Here is a 14,684-nt window from a genome sequence, read left to right on the forward strand (position 1 = left end):
AAGCCTTGTAGCTGGGCATAGTGGCACATACCTATAATCACTGGGGAGATGAAGGCAGGGTTGTGAATTTGAAGCCAGCTAAGGTTAAACTTGAACCTGAAGCTAGAAGGTTCCTATGGAAGGCTTTAAGTCCCACCGGTGCACAAATCTGTGCTGAAGTAAAGCTACCAATGAGGACTTCCAGAAAGGACTCATGCCTGGGACCAGGAAGAGATAGAGGCAGAAAATGAGCGTCCTCATCCAGCCTCCCCAGCTAAAGCGATGGAAACTCTTTCTCGTCTGTCCATGCCCTTTCAAACAGTCTGAACTAGAGACCCTGTGTGTAAAGGATGTATTTATCTGCGATCTGAAAGCTGCGGTTTCTCTTTACCAGCTCCTGGGCCCCGTCCTTTGACCAGGCACCAGGAAGGAATGAAGGAGGACCCTCTTGATAATGAGCGCGGTGGGCCTCAGCCTGGCCTGTGGCGTCACTGGCTCTGCTGCCAGCCGTTTCTCATTTCTAACTGGGCAAAGTTTTCAGGACATTTTTATGGGCTGTCCCAAAGCCAGCTGGAAGCACTTTTTCCATAAACTCTCCCGGAGACAAGTAGCCAGGTTTCACATATTAAAATGAAAATGTCAAAAGGGCTGCTAAAAAGAAAACATTGTGGGCTCATTTATGAGGTTGCAGCTCACAAATGTGGTACAGAGGCATCTGCCCATTGTGTTAGGTTGGTGATGGTGTGGGATTGTTTGCTTGCTCGGTGTTTGTTTGTTTGTTTGTTTAGCACAGGGTCTCAAGTAACCCAGGCTGGCCTCAAAACTTACTTTGTAGATGAAGATGACCTTGAACTTCCAAACTCCATGTCTTCCCTTTCTGCAAGCTAAGATTACAGGGATACAATGTCATGCCCAAAGCTATGCATTGCCAAAGTGAGAACCCAGGACTCCGTGCACTCTAGGCAAGCAACCGAGCTACAGTCTCAGGAGCTACACAACTCTTTCTGGAGTTTGGCTGTGGTATCACTTGTGTGTTTTTGCAAAAGCAGCGGTCAAGTTGGGACGATGAGGATTGCTTGCTTATCAAGTTACTCGGCAAACTGGACAGCTTGAGCAGAACCCCAAGAAGCTACGTTGGCCATCAGTCCCCACCCCTCATCCTCAGCCTCGTAGGTTTCCACTTACAGTATCTGTAGGTTCGATGCTCTCATTCCTCAGAGGGGGGGGGGGGACCACGGTCCTTCGAGATCAGCTATCTTAACCAAAGTTCTGATCTAGTAGAGGGCAAAGCTCAATCTTGAGTTAAGCTGGATCTAGTCTAGGTTCTGTGTCGCTGGCTTACGTTGGGCTACTGCTCCAAGAGATTAAGGGGTCACTTGGAATCTTCCAAGCATCTAGCTCCACCTTAAAATGCCTTTAGGGAGAGTGCCCCATTTTGAGGACTGGAAAACGGAACACTTACCTTCCAAGGCCAGCCATGATAAACGGAGAGTAGAACTACCATGTCTCTCTGCCGGGAGAGCAGACAGGATGTTTGAAATACAGCTTGGAATGACATCAGATCACATTCTCAGGATGACCCTTGGAGAGGAAGCTGGGTCAGGCTGAGCCTGCAGCCTTACCTTGGGTGGAGTTCCTGTAGCTCCCTGACCATGGCCTATGACTATGCTCTGCTCTCTTGCTGGTCCTTCAGGTCCTTACTAGCCTCCGCTTTGCCTAAGATGGGCAGTTTAGCCTGGTTGCTGGTAAGTGAGAGCCTCCACGGCTAGAACTCTGAGCACAGCTCTTCATTCTGTTACAGAGCTGGAGAAAATGAGCACTTCCTGTGGTGTCGTGGACACCTCTGGATGCTGCGAAAGCCCTGGTACAGCCTCTCTTACCAAGGTCTAGGGAATACCATACAATAAGCCCAACAGGTGTGACCATATGACAGGCTCAACAGGTGTGAATCTGCCAATACCCTAAGGGACCAGGCAGAATCTCTCATCTGTGGCTATGAGGCTCTAGATCTCCCCGAAGTTTTCTCTGGTACGTCTGTTCCCATCTGGACCCTTCTGACCTTTGAATGGTCACACATGTGGAGGAGGTAGCTACAGACAAAGCATGGCTGTGGTAAACTAAAGAAGAAAGGAGGGATATTTTTGCCCAGAAAATGAGACTGGCAAGGAAGAAAGGAGCCCTACCTGTTGTTGGGGTGCAGATGAGCCTCAGGAAATCTGAACAGGCTCTGCCCTCACAGCCTCTGAATGCGTGTGTTTCAGTCTGTGTGGGGAGAGACAGAGCCAGCATGAGACAGAGACACATCCATAGGTAGTACTTACAAGGAATCGATTTGTGGAATTGGCTCGTTAAGGCTGTGTCAGGCCAGCAAGCTTGGAATATGTAGGGCGGACTGACAGGCTTGAGGCTTAGGCATGCTGCAGTCTTGAGAGGAATTTCTTCTCTGGAAGCCTCGTTTTTTACTTTGCAGGCCTTCAGCTGATTGACCGGGACCCGCTCACGCCATGGAGGATTGTTTCCTTCAGCGTAACTGGTGTGGTCTAAATTAGGGTTGCCTTAAGTTAACACCCAGACCAGAGCCCCACAGCCTAGCCAAATTGACACTAAAGCTGTCACTAACCAACCCAGAGGAGGTGGCCCTCATTACATCTCCTGCGATACAGGCTACAAGCTGGACGGACTGACTATGGAAATGGGAAGTACCAGGGCTGAAGTCCAGTCATGTAGAAGCCATGGCCACACAAAAGGTGTGTGCCCAGGGCTTGGATTGGCCCTGAAGGCTGGGTGAGCATGTTGTCGGTGATTTCAGGTTCTCACACAAACAACAGAAACAGACTCAGCAGATATATTTGTATGTATTTTATATGCACACACACCCACACACATGTATATATGGAACAATGATTGAAGAAGAAGAAGGTGTTATCTTGAGATTAGGGGAGCCATGGGAGATGTAAGAGGGAAGGAACTTGGGAAGGGAAGGGAGGAAAGGGAAGGGGGAAGGGAGATAATTATTTTAATTTTAAAAGATTCAAAAATAATTTAAAGAAAAGACTCCAGGGGACTGCCTGAGAGCTGAGTGCAGATCTGGGCAGGGAGAGATTCATTGCTTTCTCGCTCCTCCACTGATTTCTGGCTCAGCCTGCAGCAAGTCTTCCCTAAATGACCCCTCCCCTCCCCACCCCACCCCTCCCTCCTGCCCCCAAGTCCCGGGTCAGAAAATGAGGAATTAGGTGCTGACCTGGGAGATCTTCTGAGCCAGCTCCCTGACCCCACTTTTTGTGTCTAACTTCCAGCTGTGTGACCTTGAATAAGACACTTAACCTCCTGAAGCATTAGTCACACCAAACACACAAACTCCTCACACCTTGCTCACCTTGCAGCTGGGGTGGGGGTGGGGTGAGGTAACACTGGAGGGTGAACTACCATGTGACATCAAGGGTACCTGAAGCTGCACATGGACAGGAGCAAGGGCTGGGGAGGGGTGCAGAGCAGGCACCCTGGTTGATGGCTTAACTTTGTCTCATTTACCATCTCCTCAAAACCAAAATGAGGCAACGTGACATAAAAATAAGGAGACAAACGACTCTCAGTGAGGGCCAGTGGTGTTAACACACCTTTAATCTCAGCACTCAGGAGGCAGATCTCTGAGTTCAAGGCCAGCCTTGCCTACAGAGTGAGTTCCAGGACAACCTTGTCTCAAATAAATAGATGGATGGATGGACAGACAGACGGACAGACAGATTTCAAATATAAAGACTTGGAGTTAGAACAAGCCAAGTATTTATGTGAGATGCTTTATGACAAATGACAGAAAATCACAGCTTTGTTCTAAGTTTTAAGTTTAACCAGCGAGCAGCTCTAATACCCTGGTAAGTATGTGTCCCAGGTTACCCCATAAAGGAGACACAAGGACAAAGGTCACAGGGTCAAATAATTCAATGATTGGGAGTCAGGGGAATACTGGAAGTCATTTGTGTGTGCCCAAAGCCAGCCTGTTTATCTGAGCAATTACCCACTGATGTGTCTGTCCCCACTTCTCTTCCCCAGCAGCTCCTGGCCAGAAACATCTTGAAGCCAGTGGTCTGACTTTCTTCATCAGCATAGCACACCCAGATCCTAGCAGAGAGTGTGTTCACAGCATAGCTCCCCAACTGACTGTCAGATGTTGAAAGGAGATATGAAGGACCACTTAATTTTTAACAGATGGACAGACTGAAATTCATAGGAAGGAAGGAAGGAGACACTGGATTCCACAGCGACATGGGATGAGGTAGGGACAGTGCTGTGAGCTGGCAAAGGTTCTCTTTCTACAAGGCAGACCCTCAGCTTCTGCTATTTACCCACAAAAGCCACAGGTAAAAAGTGTTTATGGCTTGGCAGGTAATTAAGGCCACAGGCACTTTTGTTTCAAACGTGTTAATGCAATGTTTTCTACCATCATTTGAAAAATCAACACCTCCATGGAGAGAGCATTCTAAACTGACCCCCAAATTTAGACGACATCAGCTAGTCACCTGCATGATCAGTTTATTCCAGAAGACTGAATATTCAAATATTTTTTAAAAGATGGTAATATTCAAATATTTTGAAAAGCGTGTTTGCTTCGTGTAGCACACTCATGGATGCTAAGTTGCTTATGACTTGAGCAAGTGGTCCTGAAACAAAACAATGTTCTCTCAAAGTCAGTGACTGCACAGGAAACAATGAGTTATTGTTTGGGAGCCGCATTCCAGGAAAGGCGGTTCTAGGTGTAAGATGGAGAACTTCTCCAGGGGTATTGTTTTCTTCCTTGCATAATTCTACATCTTCCTTAACTGAATGAAAAAGGGAGCAGTGCTGAGGAGGAGGAGGAGGCACAGCTGAGGGGATGGAGCATGCCCTGGTGTGTGTGTATGTGTGTGTGTGTCTCTATGTGTCTCTGTGTGTCTCTGTGTCTGTGTCGGGGTGTGTGTCTGGCTGGGTATGTGTATGTGTGTGTCTGTGTGTGCATCTGTGTATGCATCTGTGTGTGTGGTGAGTGTGTGGTATACTATAGTGTGTATATCTGTGTGTGATGTGTGGTATATCTATGTGTCTATGAGTGTGTGTATGGTGTGTATATCTATATTATGTGTGTGTGTGTATCTGTGCGTGCATCTGTGTGTGTAATGTGTGTATGGTGTGGTATGTGTATCTGTGTGTGTATGGCTGTGTGTGTGGTGTAGTGTTGTGTAGTATTTAATTCTGTATGTGTGTGTGTGTGTGGTATATCTATGTGTCTATGAGTGTGTGTATAGTGTGTGTGTGTGTGTGTGTGTGTGTATGGTTGTGTTTCTGTATTATGTGTGTGGTATGTGTATCTGTGTGTGTAGTGTATCTGTATATCTATGTATGTGGTTTGTGTATCTGAGTGTCTCTGTGTGTATTTGTGTGTGTATGTGTGTGGTGTGTGTATCTGTGTGTATGGTGTGTGTATCTATGTATGTGTGTGGTATACGTATCTGTGTGTATGTGTGTGTTTGGTGTGTTTATCTATGTGTGGTGTATCTGTGAGTCTATAGGTGTGTGTATCTATAGGTGTGTATGGTGCATGTATGTGTGTGCTGTGTGTGTGGTACATCTGTATGTGTGCTGTGTGTATATGTGTGGTATGTGTGTATTTGTGTGTGCCATGTATGTATGTGTGTGCTGTGTGTGTGGTATGTGTGTGTGCTGTATATGTATGTGTGTGTGTGTGGTGTGTGTATGTGTGTGTGTGTGTGCGCGTGTGTGTGTGGTGTGATGTGATGTGGTGTGATGTGTAGAAATCTCACTGCCACTCTAAGCCCCCAACCCCTCCCTGCCTGATGTCTGCCAAGCCCAGCTCACTGAGTTGTGATAAGTCTTAAAAGAAGAGGACAGCTAAAGCCAGACATCTCGGAGCTGTGATCTACAACCACCTGCACACATACCGATCTGCCCTGCCTCAAGCTTCCTGTGCCTCTCATCTTTACAATGGCCAGATATCCCAACCTGGAGTCTAACTCTTCCCTAGGAGACTTGAACCAGCACCTGTTCACATCAAATGGCTAAGTATAGCAGCATGGGTGACTCACAGGCAGCTGCATTGCCAAAACCCCCACCCCACTGTGAGTAACAGCTCGCTAAGTCCACACCCCTGGGTCTCTCACCCTACAGGCAGCTCCGTCAGAGCCCTCTCTCTCCAGAACCCATTTGCTCCCTTGGAGGGTGGGTATATGCTGTGTGTGCAGGGGCATGTGACCACGTGTACACACAGGATGGCCTGAGGTCAAGGTCGAGTAGCTTCCTCTCTCCTCTTAGGGTCTTGTGTGCCCCACCTTTATGACTAGATTACTTGGATCTCTTCCCTGGGAGACGTAAACACTTTTTTTTTTCTGAGACAGGCTTTTTCTTTGTAACCTTGGCTGTCCTAGAACTCGATCTATAGACAAAGCTGGCCTGGAACTCACAGAGATCTGCCTACCTCTGCCTTCAGAGTGCTTGGAGCTGTTCCAGTTAGTCTGGGTGGCTGCAATATCTGCCTGCCTCCACTCTGACGTAATCCACTGTGTCCACTGTGTCCACTGTGCCCTCTGTGTCCACTGAGCGCACTGTGCTGGTGCAGTGCATTCTGAGGATCTGGTGTCATTCCCTCATGGTTATCAAGCAAGCACTCAGCCCACTGAACCATCTCTCCAGCCCCCTCGTTAACTACTTTTAAAACCTTATGGAGGGGGGGGGGGCGCTTGTGAATCTTCTAATTTTCATGAACTTTTGAGGCCTTGTGAGTTTCAATGCTTCTAGGTACTCCCTCTTCCCTCCACTAGGGAAAGTTTCAAGCCTGAGGAAAACAGCTACAAACCATGTAGAACGAGGGACAGCCACAGCTAGGAAGAGGAGAAGCAGAGGTAAGTATGAACCAGCTGCTCCATCAAATCCTCACACTTTGACATATTTGGTTTTTCTTCTAAGAAGGAAAGTCTTACAGACCTGATTAAACCCACCTCTGTGCTTCTTTCTTAATCCCAGCTAAGACCGGTATCTTTCATTGCTCATGCATAGTTAATACTTCTGCATTACCTGACTATCTCTAAAACCATGCACAGCAGAGCCACACATGCTTAATGTCCCATTACACAATACCTAGGTATGTCCATGCCCATTTCCCCCTAGAATGTATGTATGCTAGGGTTCACTGTCTTAGCTTAGGTTCTCTCAGGATACAATTCTAGTGAGTGAACCCATCGCAATTTATGTATCTGGACTGCTGTTAATGAGGAACCGATTTCTTTCTCCCTCTCTTTTCTTTTCTATTTGTTTGTTTGTTTTTGCATGCCAAGTGGCACTCACCTGAAGGCACCAGTGTCTTAAATCCCACGTGACATTACCCAACAGCTCTCAAAAGTACCTAGCAACTGACATCTCCATCGGCAAACCTGAGAGGCCCCTGTGCTGCACCCTAACTGCCCCCATTCCCTAAGACAGACACACTTTAGCTCTTGGCCACACTGGGGACATCTGATGGTGAAGCACAGTCCTTCAATTTACATGGCCGTGAGTCCTTCTCACATGGCCAATGAAGGTGAACATCTCTTCTTATTTTTGGCCACTTTGTCTATTTGGGTTTTCTCTTTGGGAGATGATCTGTTGATACCTTTTGTCTAGTTTTAAATTTTAAATCAGTCTTATTTTAAGGAGCATGATGGTTTAAATATGCTTGGCCCAGGGAGTAGCATTTGTTGCAGGAGGTGTGTCACTGTGGGGGTGGGCTCTCAGATCCTCCTCCTAGCCACCTAAAAACAGTCTGCTCCTGGCTTCCTTTCAATAAAAATGTAGAACTCGGGGCTGGTGAGATGGCTCAGTGGGTAAGAGCACCCAACTGCTTTTCCGAAGGTCAGGAGTTCAAATCCCAGCAACCACATGGTGGCTCACAACCATCCGTAACGAGATCTGACTCCCTCTTCTGGAGTGTCTGAAGACAGCTACAGTGTACTTACATATAATATATAAATAAATAAATAAATAAATCTTTAAAAAAAATGTAGAACTCAGCTTCTCCAGCACTATACCTGTCTGGATGCTGCCATGCTCCTGCCTTGATAAGAGACTGGACCTCTGAACCTGTAAGCCAGCCCCAATTAAATGTTGTCCTTCATAAGAGTTGCCTTGGGCCGGGCGTGGTGGCGCACGCCTTTAATCCCAGCACTCGGGAGGCAGAGGCAGGCGGATTTCTGAGTTCGAGGCCAGCCTGGTCTACAAAGTGAGTGCCAGGACAGCCAGGGCTACACAGAGAAACCCTGTCTCGAAAAACCAAAAAAAAAAAAAAAAAAAAAAAAAGAGTTGCCTTGGTCAAGGTGACTCTTCACAGCAATGGAAACCCCAACTTAGACAGAAGTTGGTGCCAGGGACTAGGGTATTGGTGTGATAGAGCTGACCATGCTTTTATTCGGAGGAATGTGGATTTTGGATTTGGAAAGAAGTGGAATGCCTTAAATGGGACTTAATGGGACATCCTGGTAGAAATATGGGAGACTGTTGCAGAGGGTGATTTAAACAGTGGAAGCCTGGTTATAGAGATTTCTGAGGAGAAGAATTTTAGTATGTGGCTGAGAGGCCATTCTTGTTGAATTTTGGTGAAGAATGCGGCTGCTTTTTGCCCTTGTCTGAAGAGTCTGTCTGAGAGGTGAAGAGAGTTAAATTAATTGCATTGACAAAGGAAGACTCAAAACAACCCAGTTTAGACAGTGCTGTGGTTTAGTCTCATGAAGAGCATTTTGATGAGTTCAAGGCCAATCTACAAACAAGTTCCAGGACAGCCAAGCTTAGGCAATGAAGGAGTTGGAAAACAGAAAGCTGGTGATAACGTAATAGAACAAGGAGCCATGTTCCAGGTTGCAGCAGAACTCAGCAGCTTTGGCCGTGTGGTTCTGGCTTTAGAATCCAGAGTAGGAGTCTACTGGAACAATTAATGCTGGTTAGCTGGAGCTAAGAAATTAGCAGTGATTAAGAAGAGACTAGCATCACTGAGGTGACATCGTCTGGGGGGGAATGTTTTTTTGAGAGCACAAAGAAGCTGTGTTCCAGAGATCTCCAAGGCTGTAGCTCATGTTTCAGCAGGACTTGGTAATATGTAGGAATTACCCAAGTGGTACTTGTTTTGAAGGCATGAAGGGGTCATGCAGAGCAGCTAAGACTCAGCACTGTGAGAGGCCATGGAAGGCTGTTGGTGAAGGTGCAGCCTCAGTTGCAATTGATGGCCCAGGACTGAAGAGGTCATGCAAAGGAGCTGTGGCTTGGCACCATGAAGGGAGTCTATGAGAGGCTATTGGTGAAGCCTCGTTGCAGTGGAAGACCCCAGAGTACTGGACATGTCAGTACCATGGGGTGATCACCAAGAACAGCAGCAGCAATGGAGTGGAGTCAACCAGAACCTAGAGTGCTACAGAGGGCAGAGCTGGAGAAGTGACCCCAAGCCCTTTGGAGGAGTCCAGAAGATCGTGTGTGGATCCCAGACATTGGAACAAGAAGCTGTAAAATTGAAGTTGCCTTGGATAGCTCAAGATGTTCGAGATGCCAGAGCTGAGGGATACCTGCTGAGGAAAGCTGCTGACATGGAGTGAACCAGCCCAGGAGAAAGAAGTTTGTTGCAGTCAACAAAACTGAAAGGAGTTGGAGATCTGAAAAGCACTTTGACATCAGACATGGACATGCAGTTTGGAGTTTGCCCAGCTGGTTTTTGGTTTTGCTTTGATTTTCAGTATTTCTTCACTATGACATTTTGGGATGGTAATGTATATCCTGTGATGTTGGAGGTATGTGATCTGCTTTTTGATTTTATAGGGGACTACAGTTAAGTGATTGGATGAACATCTTAAGAGACTTTGAACTTTGGACTTTTAACATTATTGAGACTGTTACAGACTTTAGAAACTTTAGAAGTTGGACTAAAGGTTTTAGCATTATGCTATGGTTAGGTATGGTCCCCATAGACTCATGTGTCTGAACAAGCCTGTGGGGGCCAAGGAATAGAATGTGGTGATTTGAATATGCTTGGTCTAGAGAATGGCACTATTGAAGTGTGGCCTGTTGGAGGAAGTGTGTCGCTGTGGAGGTGGGCTTTCAGACCTAGCTACCTGAAAACAGTCTGCTCCTAGCTTCCTTTCAATGAAGATGTAGAACTCTTGGCTTCTCCTGTACCATGCCTGCCTGGACACTGGCAGACTCCTGCCTTGATGATAATGGACTGAACCTCTGAACCTGTAAGCCAGCCCCAATTAAATGCTGTCCTTTATAAGACTTGCCTTGGTCATAGTGTCTGTTCACAGCAGTTTCCATCACTAATCAAATTAGCAATTTCCCTAAGACATAAGGGAAACATGCGATGCTCATTAATCTGCATGCCACCTTTGCACAGGGGCCAGACTAAGTTTCTCTGTATCATTCAAATTTTAGTATCTACGTTACCTAAGCGAGCACTGATCTTTTTTTATTACTCCACATATTGGTTTTTCAGGACATGGTTTCTCTGTGTAGTCCTGACTATCCTGGAACTCAGTCTGTATCCCAGGCTGGCCTCAAACTCAGATCCACCTGCCTCTGCCTCCCAAGTGCTGGGATTAAAGGCCTATGTCATCACATCTAGCTAGCACTTCTTATTTTTTTTAACCTGGATTTTTTTTTTTTTTTTGATCAGTCCCTCTTGAAATTCCCTCCTCCTGAAATACGGGCCTCTCTGTTTCTGTATCCTGTCCAAATGCCAGTTTCTCCATGGACCTTAGCCTGTAAACCACTGCGAATGACATACAACCTTTCTTGTGACATTACAAGTCTCCTGTCTTTAGTCTGTCAACGCCTTCTCATTTCATACACTGCTTTGGAGTTTACCAAAGCACCTGCTCCTTCTTGAGCCTATGTTAACCTCTATCTAGGCGATGGTCCTGTGAGGCAGAGAAATGTTGCCCCCGCTTTGGAACAGATAGAACGGGGTATATAAATAAACCTTGGGGGCTAGCTTACCCACAATCCCCCTGCTCAGAGGCAGAACTGACCTCACAGCAACAATTCCCTAATTCCATGCTAAAGATCTTTTTTACATAAAAGTGTTACCCCTGTACTGGCTGCCTCACCAGATTGCAGGCCCCATTTCTCTTACTTGCCTTTGTGCCCAAAGCCAGTTGTAGCCCTACACAAGAGAACAGTGGATGAATACAGACTAGACAGAGCACGATATTTGCCTTCTGCCCACCCATGGGGTGACAGGGACTTTGCATACAGTGCCTCTAACCTTCCCAACAGCTGGACAACTAAAGTGACACACTCAGTCTCACATCCAGGAATAGGTGGCGCCAGGCTGTGAGTTACAGAGCCAGGCTTGCTCTGTTGTCTCTGTCCCTGGAATCCTAAAGGTGCCTCTGGCCAGCCTAGAGGCTCATGACAGAGCTTCCTGCACAGAGAGGGGTTATCTCTGCAGAAAGTGGTGTGCAGCTATGCCTTCCTGGGCTGGAAGAGCCTGTCCGGTGGGGCTGCTACCAACTTCCTTTCCAGGCTCAGCCAGATTCTGCTGTGGGTCAAATCCTCAGGAGGAGCAGTAAGACCCAGGGGAGTGTGGGCATGTGGAAGAGGACTCCTGTATCTCAAGCTGAGGGGGCAGACAGGAGCTGCAGGCCAGACTGCCCACACCCCAGGGAGCAGAGGGCCAATGTGAACCCTGAAAAATGAACAGGGAAGGCTCTAGGAGGAAAGAGCACACCAGGAATGCACTCATCCCAGCAGGGTGTGTCTGCAGGGAGCCATTCGAGCAGGTGCAGTGGGCAGTCCAGATTGAAAGCAGGGATGCAGGTAGGGGGTGTTGACCGACACTATCTCAAGCTCTGGCGCCAAGAGTGCGTCTGGTCGAGGACACTCTGTTTTTTTCTCCTGGAGGGAGATCTTATCTGATTGGAGCCCTATCCACAAGATCTGTCTTAAGCTTGCCCTTTACGTATTTGCCGTGTTTGTGCACATGGTCTGTGTGACTATCTCTTTTACACTGTTAACTCTACAGTGCGTGACTGGCATACTCGAGTGGGTCTTGTGGTCACTGTGTCGGGGCTCTATGTTGCTGACTTGTGTATGCCTTGCACGTGGTTTCGCGGGAGTCTATGCTGAGGGCAGTGTCATTTGAGTGTTGTGACTTATGGCACACATATATATGTGGTGTGTGTCCTGTGTCTGATTCTCTTAGGCTTTTCCTGGTATCCAGGGAGTAGTGTGGAATGTCGGTTCTGTAAGATCAAGGTGCTGGGAGACCAACCCGGGTCGTGAAAGGTCTGGGTGTAGTAGCTGTGTGCGTGTGGTGTGCGTATGCTCGCCCAGCCGTGGTTCTGTACAGCTGTGTTTCCGCGTGTGCCCGCTGGACTCGCTGCGCGGGGGCGGCCCCGGGAGACGCTGCGGGGCCCCGCCAGCCGCGGGCTCCAATGGCAAAGCCGGTGCGGCCCCTGCTAATTACATAAGCGGGGACGTCAATAATTCGCGGGAAAACGCGAAAAAGATGGCGCCCCGCGCCCGGGGGGCCCCTTCCTGAGCTCACCGGCCCCTCCCTCCCCGCGTCCCCTCCTCCCCGCGGCGCCCCCGCCCCGCCCCGCCCCCTCCGAGACCCCTACCCCGGCCCCAGGGGCGGACACTCGGCCAGGCAGCCCTGGGCCGAGCGCACTGCCGCCGCCGATGTGCCTGGTGGCCAGACTCCAAGTGGGACCGGCTGACGCGCTGCCTCGCGGTAAGTCCCGCGCTGCGGGCGCCCCGGGAGTGTCCGCGTTTCACGCTTTAATCCCTGCACACGACCCCTCTCCTAGAAACCTAGATTGAGCCCTACGATCCCCGGGCGGGGGCTGGAGGCTGCGCGCTTGTGGGATGGGGACAGAGATGGAGCCCGAGCGGTACCCTCAGGGCAGCGGGAGTCCCAGCCACAATCCCAACGCTGGGCAGGGTGTGGGTGACAGGTCTCCGTTTGTGGCCGTGTGCCTTTTCTTTTCCATTTAAAGCTATGGAGAGGAGGATAGGCAGGACATTTGGGATTTTGCTCACGTCCAAAGTCAGGCACGATTCGGCTGGGAGCGGGAGAAAGTTTGCAATTAGAGCAACTGAGGAAAGGAGTGCCTGAAGCTGAAGGGGACACTTTCTGCAAACTATCCTACCCCCTGAACACCCTTTTAAAAAGCCAACGGCCGCTCTGGAGAGGCCTCGGCGCATGAATCATGCGCGCTTCCTGCCCCCGCCCGGCCCCGCGCGCCCAGTGCCGCGGATTTGAACTGGACTCCGACGGGAACCCGCAAACAAGCATTTCTGTGCCGATCGGTTTGAATCAGCCAATCACAGCCCTCGGGGGCCCTCTCCAGGAGGATGGAGGCGGGATGGGGGGGCCACCACCCGGGGGCCCAGCACGGCCTCGGGGGCGCAGCGACCCGGCTTGCCCCCAAAAGCTCAGTGGGGGAGGAAATGTCAGTTTGTGAACCTGCTGAGGCGGGCCGGCCGGCGGTACTCCAGGCCCAAGCAAGCAGGGACCTCCCAGCTCCCAAAGAGCCAAGTGCCAGGGAAAAGGGCAAAAGTTCTGACTACAGCCCTCACCTGGTGCTTGTGCCTCTGCCCTGGAGTAAAAGACAGGAGGGAGAAGGCAAGAGGAACTTGACTCCCATCATCGGGAGACCTAAGACCCTGACTATGCCCTGCCGCCCCAGGCCCCTCACATGTCCACATGTATTTAGCTTTACGTATAGGACTAGCACACTGCCAGACTATCTTACAGTCTCTGAAGAGGCACTCACATGGAAACACGCCCAGAGCTGTCTTCTTGTGGGCTGGCAGGGCACCAGGTGCCCAACACCTAGGCAGAGGGAGGGACCCTGAGCAGGAGCGCCCCCACCATCCCCACACACTGCAAGCTGTGTTTGACCTTAGAGTGTATGTATGTGGAGGAATGTGATGCCAGGTGAGCCCCCGGAGAGGAGAAAGCAATAACGCTGGCCACCCCTAAAGGTCTGTGAAGCCACAAACCTTCTGGAAGATTCCTGGAGGGAAGCTGGGTGTCCAGAGACTCCCCGTACCAGGTGCCAGGCAGTAGTAGCAAGCGACAGGTTCAGGAAAATAGGCTTGGGAAAGATGAATGAAATAATTGATGAGGAAAACTGAGACAGAGTTGGAAGCAGAATTCGATGGGGAATTGGGCGGGATGCTCCAACCACTCTAGGGTGGAGATTTGGAGATTCTCAGGCCACTGCACCAGGAGCCACTGGGGCAGGGAAGTGAAAGGCAGCACTTCAATGAGATGGGGAGAGCCAGATGTGTTAGGCGCAATGGGAATGGCTTAGCTGCTGTGGGCTGATGTGCTTCAGACAGGTTTAAATGCCCCAGACTGGTTCCCATGAAGTCATCAGTTGAGAATAGAAAGGGGAATTACAAAAGGAGGGCATGTGGCTATGTCACACGGTTCCCATGCCACCTCAAGAGTTTTCAGTGCTAGGTGGGCCTTTCTCTGAACACATTTTAGGGGAAACATAACATCTTAAGTGCTTGCATCTTCAGAACCGGCCCACATATGGGACAAAGCCTCAGCCTCCTGGACTCGTAGTGGGGTTCAGATCCATGGGTCCTTTGCGCCAGGCACAGTGGGAAGATTCACTCTCTTAGAAGCAGCTAGGTATGGTATAGAGCCACCTTGACTCCTTGTGAGCCATGGCCCTGCCTCTGGG

General features: G+C 49.3%; 1 non-coding gene across 1 annotated transcript; it reads right to left on the bottom strand.

Annotated features, from left to right (window-relative positions):
• Positions 1–10,333: 10,333 nt before the first annotated feature.
• On the bottom strand, positions 10,334–10,437 carry LOC115030436 (U6 spliceosomal RNA). Its single transcript, XR_015046575.1, has one exon. It is a non-coding gene; the product is annotated as a U6 spliceosomal RNA (small nuclear RNA).
• Between the last annotated feature and the right edge of the window lie 4,247 nt (positions 10,438–14,684).

This window comes from Mus caroli, unplaced genomic scaffold (assembly GCF_978045245.1).
Source record: "Mus caroli unplaced genomic scaffold, Mus_caroli_1 scaffold_2, whole genome shotgun sequence".
NCBI classification, from domain to species: domain Eukaryota; kingdom Metazoa; phylum Chordata; class Mammalia; order Rodentia; family Muridae; genus Mus; species Mus caroli.